Below are 14,169 nucleotides of genomic sequence, written 5' to 3' on the forward strand. Positions count from 1 at the left end.
ATCTAACGATGTAATTTTGTATGTAACGGTGGCTAAAAAAAAAAAAAAAAAAAGGTCAGCCAACCAAACCGAACCAAACCTAACCTGTTCGCCATTCAATTTCCTATCTAATGGTGTAATTTGTTTCGAGTTATCGATGTAAACGTTCCAACATTATAAACGCTCATATCTCAGTCAAATGTTAACCAATCTTCAATATTGATATAGTTTTAAATTCGCCGTTCAATTTTCTATCTAACGATGTAATTTTGTATGTAACGGTGGCTAAAAAAAAAAAAAAAAAAAGGTCAGCCAACCAAACCGAACCAAACCTAACCTGTTCGCCATTCAATTTCCTATCTAATGGTGTAATTTGTTTCGAGTTATCGATGTAAACGTTCCAACATTATAAACGCTCATATCTCAGTCAAATGTGAACCAATCTTCAATATTGATATAGTTTTAGATTCGCCGTTCAATTTTCTATCTAACGATGTAATTTTGTATGTAACGGTGGCTAAAAAAAAAAAAAAAAAAAGGTCAGCCAACCAAACCGAACCAAACCTAACCTGTTCGCCATTCAATTTCCTATCTAATGGTGTAATTTGTTTCGAGTTATCGATGTAAACGTTCCAACATTATAAACGCTCATATCTCAGTCAAATGTTAACCAATCTTCAATATTGATATAGTTTTAAATTCGCCGTTCAATTTTTTATCTAACGATGTAATTTTTTTTAAATAAATCAACTAGTTTTTGAGAAATCGATGTAAACGTTCCAACATTATAAATGCTCATATGTCAGTCAAATGTGAACCAATCTTCAATATTGATATAGTTTTAGATTCGCCGTTCAATTTTCTATCTAAGGATGTAATTTTTTTTAAATAAATCGACTAGTTTTTGAGTAATCGATGTAAACGTTCCAACATTATAAACGCCCATATCTCAGTCAAATGTTAACCAATCTTCAATATTGATATAGTTTTAAATTCGCCGTTTAATTTTCTATGTAACGATGTAATTTTTTTTAAATAAATCAACTAGTTTTTGAGAAATCGATGTAAACGTTCCAACATTATAAATGCTCATATGTCAGTCAAATGTGAACCAATCTTCAATATTGATATAGTTTTAGATTCGCCGTTCAATTTTCTATCTAACGATGTAATTTTGTATGTAACGGTGGCTAAAAAAAAAAAAAAAAAAAGGTCAGCCAACCAAACCGAACCAAACCTAACCTGTTCGCCATTCAATTTCCTATCTAATGGTGTAATTTGTTTCGAGTTATCGATGTAAACGTTCCAACATTATAAACGCTCATATCTCAGTCAAATGTTAACCAATCTTCAATATTGATATAGTTTTAAATTCGCCGTTCAATTTTCTATCTAACGATGTAATTTTTTTTAAATAAATCGACTAGTTTTTGAGTAATCGATGTAAACGTTCCACCATTATAAACGCTCATATCTCAGTCAAATGTTAACCAATCTTCAATATTGATATAGTTTTAGATTCGCCGTTTAATTTTCTATCTAACGATGTAATTTTTTTTAAATAAATCGACTAGTTTTTGAGTAATCGATGTAAACGTTCCAACATTATAAACGCTCATATCTCGGTCAAATGTTAACCAATCTTCAATATTGATATAGTTTTAGATTCGCCGTTCAATTTTCTATCTAACGATGTAATTTTGTATGTAACGGTGGCTAAAAAAAAAAAAAAAAAAAGGTCAGCCAACCAAACCGAACCAAACCTAACCTGTTCGCCATTCAATTTCCTATCTAATGGTGTAATTTGTTTCGAGTTATCGATGTAAACGTTCCAACATTATAAACGCTCATATCTCAGTCAAATGTTAACCAATCTTCAATATTGATATAGTTTTAAATTCGCCGTTCAATTTTCTATCTAACGATGTAATTTTGTATGTAACGGTGGCTAAAAAAAAAAAAAAAAAAAGGTCAGCCAACCAAACCGAACCAAACCTAACCTGTTCGCCATTCAATTTCCTATCTAATGGTGTAATTTGTTTCGAGTTATCGATGTAAACGTTCCAACATTATAAACGCTCATATCTCAGTCAAATGTGAACCAATCTTCAATATTGATATAGTTTTAGATTCGCCGTTCAATTTTCTATCTAACGATGTAATTTTGTATGTAACGGTGGCTAAAAAAAAAAAAAAAAAAAGGTCAGCCAACCAAACCGAACCAAACCTAACCTGTTCGCCATTCAATTTCCTATCTAATGGTGTAATTTGTTTCGAGTTATCGATGTAAACGTTCCAACATTATAAACGCTCATATCTCAGTCAAATGTTAACCAATCTTCGAAATTCATACATTTTTAGAATCGCCTTTCAATTCTCTATCTAATGGTGTCATTATTTTTCAAATCGAGCTTCTAGTTAAAGAGTTATCGATGTAAACGTTCCAGCACTATAAACGCTCATATCTCAGTCAAATGTTAACCAATCTTCAATATTGATATAGTTTTAAATTCGCCGTTCAATTTTCTATCTAACGATGTAATTTTTTTTAAATAAATCGACTAGTTTTTGAGTAATCGATGTAAACGTTCCAACATTATAAACGCTCATATCTCAGTCAAATGTTAACCAATCTTCAATATTGATATAGTTTTAAATTCGCCGTTCAATTTTTTATCTAACGATGTAATTTTTTTTAAATAAATCAACTAGTTTTTGAGAAATCGATGTAAACGTTCCAACATTATAAATGCTCATATGTCAGTCAAATGTGAACCAATCTTCAATATTGATATAGTTTTAGATTCGCCGTTCAATTTTCTATCTAACGGTGTAATTTTGTATGTAACGATGTAATTTTTTTTAAATAAATTGACTAGTTTTTGAGTAATCGATGTAAACGTTCCAACATTATAAACGCTCATATCTCAGTCAAATGTTAACCAATCTTCAATATTGATATAGTTTTAAATTCGCCGTTCAATTTTTTATCTAACGATGTAATTTTTTTTAAATAAATCAACTAGTTTTTGAGAAATCGATGTAAACGTTCCAACATTATAAATGCTCATATGTCAGTCAAATGTGAACCAATCTTCAATATTGATATAGTTTTAGATTCGCCGTTCAATTTTCTATCTAACGATGTAATTTTGTATGTAACGGTGGCTAAAAAAAAAAAAAAAAAAAGGTCAGCCAACCAAACCGAACCAAACCTAACCTGTTCGCCATTCAATTTCCTATCTAATGGTGTAATTTGTTTCGAGTTATCGATGTAAACGTTCCAACATTATAAACGCTCATATCTCAGTCAAATGTGAACCAATCTTCAATATTGATATAGTTTTAAATTCGCCGTTCAATTTTCTATCTAAGGATGTAATTTTTTTGAAATAAATCGACTAGTTTTTGAGTAATCGATGTAAACGTTCCAACATTATAAACGCTCATATCTCAGTCAAATGTTAACCAATCTTCAATATTGATATAGTTTTAGATTCGCCGTTCAATTTTCTATCTAACGATGTAATTTTTTTTAAATAAATCGACTAGTTTTTGAGTAATCGATGTAAACGTTCCAACATTATAAACGCTCATATCTCGGTCAAATGTTAACCAATCTTCAATATTGATATAGTTTTAGATTCGCCGTTCAATTTTCTATCTAACGATGTAATTTTGTATGTAACGGTGGCTAAAAAAAAAAAAAAAAAAAGGTCAGCCAACCAAACCGAACCAAACCTAACCTGTTCGCCATTCAATTTCCTATCTAATGGTGTAATTTGTTTCGAGTTATCGATGTAAACGTTCCAACATTATAAACGCTCATATCTCAGTCAAATGTTAACCAATCTTCAATATTGATATAGTTTTAAATTCGCCGTTCAATTTTCTATCTAACGATGTAATTTTTTTTAAATAAATCGACTAGTTTTTGAGTAATCGATGTAAACGTTCCAACATTATAAACGCTCATATCTCAGTCAAATGTTAACCAATCTTCAATATTGATATAGTTTTAAATTCGCCGTTCAATTTTCTATCTAACGATGTAATTTTGTATGTAACGGTGGCTAAAAAAAAAAAAAAAAAAAGGTCAGCCAACCAAACCGAACCAAACCTAACCTGTTCGCCATTCAATTTCCTATCTAATGGTGTAATTTGTTTCGAGTTATCGATGTAAACGTTCCAACATTATAAACGCTCATATCTCAGTCAAATGTTAACCAATCTTCAATATTGATATAGTTTTAGATTCGCCGTTCAATTTTCTATCTAACGGTGTAATTTTTTTAAAATAAATCGACTAGTTTTTGAGAAATCGATGTAAACGTTCCAGCACTATAAACGCTCATATCTCAGTCAAATGTTAACCAATCTTCAATATTGATATAGTTTTAGATTCGCCGTTCAATTTTCTATCTAACGGTGTAATTTTTTTGAAATAAATCGACTAGTTTTTGAGTAATCGATGTAAACGTTCCAACATTATAAACGCTCATATCTCAGTCAAATGTTAACCAATCTTCAATATTGATATAGTTTTAAATTCGCCGTTTAATTTTCTATGTAACGATGTAATTTTTTTTAAATAAATCAACTAGTTTTTGAGAAATCGATGTAAACGTTCCAACATTATAAATGCTCATATGTCAGTCAAATGTGAACCAATCTTCAATATTGATATAGTTTTAGATTCGCCGTTCAATTTTCTATCTAACGATGTAATTTTGTATGTAACGGTGGCTAAAAAAAAAAAAAAAAAAAGGTCAGCCAACCAAACCGAACCAAACCTAACCTGTTCGCCATTCAATTTCCTATCTAATGGTGTAATTTGTTTCGAGTTATCGATGTAAACGTTCCAACATTATAAACGCTCATATCTCAGTCAAATGTTAACCAATCTGCAATATTGATATAGTTTTAGATTCGCCGTTCAATTTTCTATCTAACGGTGTAATTTTTTTAAAATAAATCGACTAGTTTTTGAGAAATCGATGTAAACGTTCCAGCACTATAAACGCTCATATCTCAGTCAAATGTTAACCAATCTTCAATATTGATATAGTTTTAGATTCGCCGTTCAATTTTCTATCTAACGGTGTAATTTTTTTGAAATAAATCGACTAGTTTTTGAGTAATCGATGTAAACGTTCCAACATTATAAACGCTCATATCTCAGTCAAATGTTAACCAATCTTCAATATTGATATAGTTTTAAATTCGCCGTTTAATTTTCTATGTAACGATGTAATTTTTTTTAAATAAATCAACTAGTTTTTGAGAAATCGATGTAAACGTTCCAACATTATAAATGCTCATATGTCAGTCAAATGTGAACCAATCTTCAATATTGATATAGTTTTAGATTCGCCGTTCAATTTTCTATCTAACGATGTAATTTTGTATGTAACGGTGGCTAAAAAAAAAAAAAAAAAAAGGTCAGCCAACCAAACCGAACCAAACCTAACCTGTTCGCCATTCAATTTCCTATCTAATGGTGTAATTTGTTTCGAGTTATCGATGTAAACGTTCCAACATTATAAACGCCCATATCTCAGTCAAATGTTAACCAATCTTCAATATTGATATAGTTTTAAATTCGCCGTTTAATTTTCTATGTAACGATGTAATTTTTTTTAAATAAATCAACTAGTTTTTGAGAAATCGATGTAAACGTTCCAACATTATAAATGCTCATATGTCAGTCAAATGTGAACCAATCTTCAATATTGATATAGTTTTAGATTCGCCGTTCAATTTTCTATCTAACGATGTAATTTTGTATGTAACGGTGGCTAAAAAAAAAAAAAAAAAAAGGTCAGCCAACCAAACCGAACCAAACCTAACCTGTTCGCCATTCAATTTCCTATCTAATGGTGTAATTTGTTTCGAGTTATCGATGTAAACGTTCCAACATTATAAACGCTCATATCTCAGTCAAATGTTAACCAATCTGCAATATTGATATAGTTTTAGATTCGCCGTTCAATTTTCTATCTAACGATGTAATTTTGTATGTAACGGTGGCTAAAAAAAAAAAAAAAAAAAGGTCAGCCAACCAAACCGAACCAAACCTAACCTGTTCGCCATTCAATTTCCTATCTAATGGTGTAATTTGTTTCGAGTTATCGATGTAAACGTTCCAACATTATAAACGCTCATATCTCAGTCAAATGTGAACCAATCTTCAATATTGATATAGTTTTAAATTCGCCGTTCAATTTTCTATCTAAGGATGTAATTTTTTTTAAATAAATCGACTAGTTTTTGAGTAATCGATGTAAACGTTCCAACATTATAAACGCTCATATCTCAGTCAAATGTTAACCAATCTTCAATATTGATATAGTTTTAAATTCGCCGTTCAATTTTCTATCTAACGATGTAATTTTTTTTAAATAAATCGACTAGTTTTTGAGTAATCGATGTAAACGTTCCACCATTATAAACGCTCATATCTCAGTCAAATGTTAACCAATCTTCAATATTGATATAGTTTTAGATTCGCCGTTTAATTTTCTATCTAACGATGTAATTTTTTTTAAATAAATCGACTAGTTTTTGAGTAATCGATGTAAACGTTCCAACATTATAAACGCTCATATCTCGGTCAAATGTTAACCAATCTTCAATATTGATATAGTTTTAGATTCGCCGTTCAATTTTCTATCTAACGATGTAATTTTGTATGTAACGGTGGCTAAAAAAAAAAAAAAAAAAAGGTCAGCCAACCAAACCGAACCAAACCTAACCTGTTCGCCATTCAATTTCCTATCTAATGGTGTAATTTGTTTCGAGTTATCGATGTAAACGTTCCAACATTATAAACGCTCATATCTCAGTCAAATGTTAACCAATCTTCAATATTGATATAGTTTTAAATTCGCCGTTCAATTTTCTATCTAACGATGTAATTTTGTATGTAACGGTGGCTAAAAAAAAAAAAAAAAAAAGGTCAGCCAACCAAACCGAACCAAACCTAACCTGTTCGCCATTCAATTTCCTATCTAATGGTGTAATTTGTTTCGAGTTATCGATGTAAACGTTCCAACATTATAAACGCTCATATCTCAGTCAAATGTGAACCAATCTTCAATATTGATATAGTTTTAGATTCGCCGTTCAATTTTCTATCTAACGATGTAATTTTGTATGTAACGGTGGCTAAAAAAAAAAAAAAAAAAAGGTCAGCCAACCAAACCGAACCAAACCTAACCTGTTCGCCATTCAATTTCCTATCTAATGGTGTAATTTGTTTCGAGTTATCGATGTAAACGTTCCAACATTATAAACGCTCATATCTCAGTCAAATGTTAACCAATCTTCAATATTGATATAGTTTTAAATTCGCCGTTCAATTTTTTATCTAACGATGTAATTTTTTTTAAATAAATCAACTAGTTTTTGAGAAATCGATGTAAACGTTCCAACATTATAAATGCTCATATGTCAGTCAAATGTGAACCAATCTTCAATATTGATATAGTTTTAGATTCGCCGTTCAATTTTCTATCTAAGGATGTAATTTTTTTTAAATAAATCGACTAGTTTTTGAGTAATCGATGTAAACGTTCCAACATTATAAACGCCCATATCTCAGTCAAATGTTAACCAATCTTCAATATTGATATAGTTTTAAATTCGCCGTTTAATTTTCTATGTAACGATGTAATTTTTTTTAAATAAATCAACTAGTTTTTGAGAAATCGATGTAAACGTTCCAACATTATAAATGCTCATATGTCAGTCAAATGTGAACCAATCTTCAATATTGATATAGTTTTAGATTCGCCGTTCAATTTTCTATCTAACGATGTAATTTTGTATGTAACGGTGGCTAAAAAAAAAAAAAAAAAAAGGTCAGCCAACCAAACCGAACCAAACCTAACCTGTTCGCCATTCAATTTCCTATCTAATGGTGTAATTTGTTTCGAGTTATCGATGTAAACGTTCCAACATTATAAACGCTCATATCTCAGTCAAATGTTAACCAATCTGCAATATTGATATAGTTTTAGATTCGCCGTTCAATTTTCTATCTAACGATGTAATTTTGTATGTAACGGTGGCTAAAAAAAAAAAAAAAAAAAGGTCAGCCAACCAAACCGAACCAAACCTAACCTGTTCGCCATTCAATTTCCTATCTAATGGTGTAATTTGTTTCGAGTTATCGATGTAAACGTTCCAACATTATAAACGCTCATATCTCAGTCAAATGTTAACCAATCTTCAATATTGATATAGTTTTAAATTCGCCGTTCAATTTTCTATCTAACGATGTAATTTTGTATGTAACGGTGGCTAAAAAAAAAAAAAAAAAAAGGTCAGCCAACCAAACCGAACCAAACCTAACCTGTTCGCCATTCAATTTCCTATCTAATGGTGTAATTTGTTTCGAGTTATCGATGTAAACGTTCCAACATTATAAACGCTCATATCTCAGTCAAATGTTAACCAATCTTCAATATTGATATAGTTTTAAATTCGCCGTTCAATTTTCTATCTAACGATGTAATTTTGTATGTAACGGTGGCTAAAAAAAAAAAAAAAAAAAGGTCAGCCAACCAAACCGAACCAAACCTAACCTGTTCGCCATTCAATTTCCTATCTAATGGTGTAATTTGTTTCGAGTTATCGATGTAAACGTTCCAACATTATAAACGCTCATATCTCAGTCAAATGTGAACCAATCTTCAATATTGATATAGTTTTAGATTCGCCGTTCAATTTTCTATCTAACGATGTAATTTTGTATGTAACGGTGGCTAAAAAAAAAAAAAAAAAAAGGTCAGCCAACCAAACCGAACCAAACCTAACCTGTTCGCCATTCAATTTCCTATCTAATGGTGTAATTTGTTTCGAGTTATCGATGTAAACGTTCCAACATTATAAACGCTCATATCTCAGTCAAATGTTAACCAATCTTCAATATTGATATAGTTTTAAATTCGCCGTTCAATTTTTTATCTAACGATGTAATTTTTTTTAAATAAATCAACTAGTTTTTGAGAAATCGATGTAAACGTTCCAACATTATAAATGCTCATATGTCAGTCAAATGTGAACCAATCTTCAATATTGATATAGTTTTAGATTCGCCGTTCAATTTTCTATCTAAGGATGTAATTTTTTTTAAATAAATCGACTAGTTTTTGAGTAATCGATGTAAACGTTCCAACATTATAAACGCCCATATCTCAGTCAAATGTTAACCAATCTTCAATATTGATATAGTTTTAAATTCGCCGTTTAATTTTCTATGTAACGATGTAATTTTTTTTAAATAAATCAACTAGTTTTTGAGAAATCGATGTAAACGTTCCAACATTATAAATGCTCATATGTCAGTCAAATGTGAACCAATCTTCAATATTGATATAGTTTTAGATTCGCCGTTCAATTTTCTATCTAACGATGTAATTTTGTATGTAACGGTGGCTAAAAAAAAAAAAAAAAAAAGGTCAGCCAACCAAACCGAACCAAACCTAACCTGTTCGCCATTCAATTTCCTATCTAATGGTGTAATTTGTTTCGAGTTATCGATGTAAACGTTCCAACATTATAAACGCTCATATCTCAGTCAAATGTTAACCAATCTGCAATATTGATATAGTTTTAGATTCGCCGTTCAATTTTCTATCTAACGATGTAATTTTGTATGTAACGGTGGCTAAAAAAAAAAAAAAAAAAAGGTCAGCCAACCAAACCGAACCAAACCTAACCTGTTCGCCATTCAATTTCCTATCTAATGGTGTAATTTGTTTCGAGTTATCGATGTAAACGTTCCAACATTATAAACGCTCATATCTCAGTCAAATGTTAACCAATCTTCAATATTGATATAGTTTTAAATTCGCCGTTCAATTTTCTATCTAACGATGTAATTTTGTATGTAACGGTGGCTAAAAAAAAAAAAAAAAAAAGGTCAGCCAACCAAACCGAACCAAACCTAACCTGTTCGCCATTCAATTTCCTATCTAATGGTGTAATTTGTTTCGAGTTATCGATGTAAACGTTCCAACATTATAAACGCTCATATCTCAGTCAAATGTTAACCAATCTTCAATATTGATATAGTTTTAAATTCGCCGTTCAATTTTCTATCTAACGATGTAATTTTGTATGTAACGGTGGCTAAAAAAAAAAAAAAAAAAAGGTCAGCCAACCAAACCGAACCAAACCTAACCTGTTCGCCATTCAATTTCCTATCTAATGGTGTAATTTGTTTCGAGTTATCGATGTAAACGTTCCAACATTATAAACGCTCATATCTCAGTCAAATGTGAACCAATCTTCAATATTGATATAGTTTTAGATTCGCCGTTCAATTTTCTATCTAACGATGTAATTTTGTATGTAACGGTGGCTAAAAAAAAAAAAAAAAAAAGGTCAGCCAACCAAACCGAACCAAACCTAACCTGTTCGCCATTCAATTTCCTATCTAATGGTGTAATTTGTTTCGAGTTATCGATGTAAACGTTCCAACATTATAAACGCTCATATCTCAGTCAAATGTTAACCAATCTTCGAAATTCATACATTTTTAGAATCGCCTTTCAATTCTCTATCTAATGGTGTCATTATTTTTCAAATCGAGCTTCTAGTTAAAGAGTTATCGATGTAAACGTTCCAGCACTATAAACGCTCATATCTCAGTCAAATGTTAACCAATCTTCAATATTGATATAGTTTTAAATTCGCCGTTCAATTTTCTATCTAACGATGTAATTTTTTTTAAATAAATCGACTAGTTTTTGAGTAATCGATGTAAACGTTCCACCATTATAAACGCTCATATCTCAGTCAAATGTTAACCAATCTTCAATATTGATATAGTTTTAGATTCGCCGTTTAATTTTCTATCTAACGATGTAATTTTTTTTAAATAAATCGACTAGTTTTTGAGTAATCGATGTAAACGTTCCAACATTATAAACGCTCATATCTCGGTCAAATGTTAACCAATCTTCAATATTGATATAGTTTTAGATTCGCCGTTCAATTTTCTATCTAACGATGTAATTTTGTATGTAACGGTGGCTAAAAAAAAAAAAAAAAAAAGGTCAGCCAACCAAACCGAACCAAACCTAACCTGTTCGCCATTCAATTTCCTATCTAATGGTGTAATTTGTTTCGAGTTATCGATGTAAACGTTCCAACATTATAAACGCTCATATCTCAGTCAAATGTTAACCAATCTTCAATATTGATATAGTTTTAAATTCGCCGTTCAATTTTCTATCTAACGATGTAATTTTTTTTAAATAAATCGACTAGTTTTTGAGTAATCGATGTAAACGTTCCACCATTATAAACGCTCATATCTCAGTCAAATGTTAACCAATCTTCAATATTGATATAGTTTTAGATTCGCCGTTTAATTTTCTATCTAACGATGTAATTTTTTTTAAATAAATCGACTAGTTTTTGAGTAATCGATGTAAACGTTCCAACATTATAAACGCTCATATCTCGGTCAAATGTTAACCAATCTTCAATATTGATATAGTTTTAGATTCGCCGTTCAATTTTCTATCTAACGATGTAATTTTGTATGTAACGGTGGCTAAAAAAAAAAAAAAAAAAAAGGTCAGCCAACCAAACTGAACCAAACCTAACCTGTTCGCCATTCAATTTCCTATCTAATGGTGTAATTTGTTTCGAGTTATCGATGTAAACGTTCCAACATTATAAACGCTCATATCTCAGTCAAATGTTAACCAATCTTCAATATTGATATAGTTTTAAATTCGCCGTTCAATTTTCTATCTAACGATGTAATTTTGTATGTAACGGTGGCTAAAAAAAAAAAAAAAAAAAGGTCAGCCAACCAAACCGAACCAAACCTAACCTGTTCGCCATTCAATTTCCTATCTAATGGTGTAATTTGTTTCGAGTTATCGATGTAAACGTTCCAACATTATAAACGCTCATATCTCAGTCAAATGTGAACCAATCTTCAATATTGATATAGTTTTAGATTCGCCGTTCAATTTTCTATCTAACGATGTAATTTTGTATGTAACGGTGGCTAAAAAAAAAAAAAAAAAAAGGTCAGCCAACCAAACCGAACCAAACCTAACCTGTTCGCCATTCAATTTCCTATCTAATGGTGTAATTTGTTTCGAGTTATCGATGTAAACGTTCCAACATTATAAACGCTCATATCTCAGTCAAATGTTAACCAATCTTCAATATTGATATAGTTTTAAATTCGCCGTTCAATTTTTTATCTAACGATGTAATTTTTTTTAAATAAATCAACTAGTTTTTGAGAAATCGATGTAAACGTTCCAACATTATAAATGCTCATATGTCAGTCAAATGTGAACCAATCTTCAATATTGATATAGTTTTAGATTCGCCGTTCAATTTTCTATCTAAGGATGTAATTTTTTTTAAATAAATCGACTAGTTTTTGAGTAATCGATGTAAACGTTCCAACATTATAAACGCCCATATCTCAGTCAAATGTTAACCAATCTTCAATATTGATATAGTTTTAAATTCGCCGTTTAATTTTCTATGTAACGATGTAATTTTTTTTAAATAAATCAACTAGTTTTTGAGAAATCGATGTAAACGTTCCAACATTATAAATGCTCATATGTCAGTCAAATGTGAACCAATCTTCAATATTGATATAGTTTTAGATTCGCCGTTCAATTTTCTATCTAACGATGTAATTTTGTATGTAACGGTGGCTAAAAAAAAAAAAAAAAAAAGGTCAGCCAACCAAACCGAACCAAACCTAACCTGTTCGCCATTCAATTTCCTATCTAATGGTGTAATTTGTTTCGAGTTATCGATGTAAACGTTCCAACATTATAAACGCTCATATCTCAGTCAAATGTTAACCAATCTGCAATATTGATATAGTTTTAGATTCGCCGTTCAATTTTCTATCTAACGATGTAATTTTGTATGTAACGGTGGCTAAAAAAAAAAAAAAAAAAAGGTCAGCCAACCAAACCGAACCAAACCTAACCTGTTCGCCATTCAATTTCCTATCTAATGGTGTAATTTGTTTCGAGTTATCGATGTAAACGTTCCAACATTATAAACGCTCATATCTCAGTCAAATGTTAACCAATCTTCAATATTGATATAGTTTTAAATTCGCCGTTCAATTTTCTATCTAACGGTGTAATTTTGTATGTAACGGTGGCTAAAAAAAAAAAAAAAAAAAGGTCAGCCAACCAAACCGAACCAAACCTAACCTGTTCGCCATTCAATTTCCTATCTAATGGTGTAATTTGTTTCGAGTTATCGATGTAAACGTTCCAACATTATAAACGCTCATATCTCAGTCAAATGTTAACCAATCTTCAATATTGATATAGTTTTAAATTCGCCGTTCAATTTTCTATCTAACGATGTAATTTTGTATGTAACGGTGGCTAAAAAAAAAAAAAAAAAAAGGTCAGCCAACCAAACCGAACCAAACCTAACCTGTTCGCCATTCAATTTCCTATCTAATGGTGTAATTTGTTTCGAGTTATCGATGTAAACGTTCCAACATTATAAACGCTCATATCTCAGTCAAATGTGAACCAATCTTCAATATTGATATAGTTTTAGATTCGCCGTTCAATTTTCTATCTAACGATGTAATTTTGTATGTAACGGTGGCTAAAAAAAAAAAAAAAAAAAGGTCAGCCAACCAAACCGAACCAAACCTAACCTGTTCGCCATTCAATTTCCTATCTAATGGTGTAATTTGTTTCGAGTTATCGATGTAAATGTTCCAACATTATAAACGCTCATATCTCAGTCAAATGTTAACCAATCTTCGAAATTCATACATTTTTAGAATCGCCTTTCAATTCTCTATCTAATGGTGTCATTATTTTTCAAATCGAGCTTCTAGTTAAAGAGTTATCGATGTAAACGTTCCAGCACTATAAACGCTCATATCTCAGTCAAATGTTAACCAATCTTCAATATTGATATAGTTTTAAATTCGCCGTTCAATTTTCTATCTAACGATGTAATTTTTTTTAAATAAATCGACTAGTTTTTGAGTAATCGATGTAAACGTTCCACCATTATAAACGCTCATATCTCAGTCAAATGTTAACCAATCTTCAATATTGATATAGTTTTAGATTCGCCGTTTAATTTTCTATCTAACGATGTAATTTTTTTTAAATAAATCGACTAGTTTTTGAGTAATCGATGTAAACG

The sequence above is a fragment of the Pieris brassicae genome, assembly GCF_905147105.1.
Source record: "Pieris brassicae chromosome W unlocalized genomic scaffold, ilPieBrab1.1 SUPER_W_unloc_1, whole genome shotgun sequence".
Classification (NCBI taxonomy): domain Eukaryota; kingdom Metazoa; phylum Arthropoda; class Insecta; order Lepidoptera; family Pieridae; genus Pieris; species Pieris brassicae.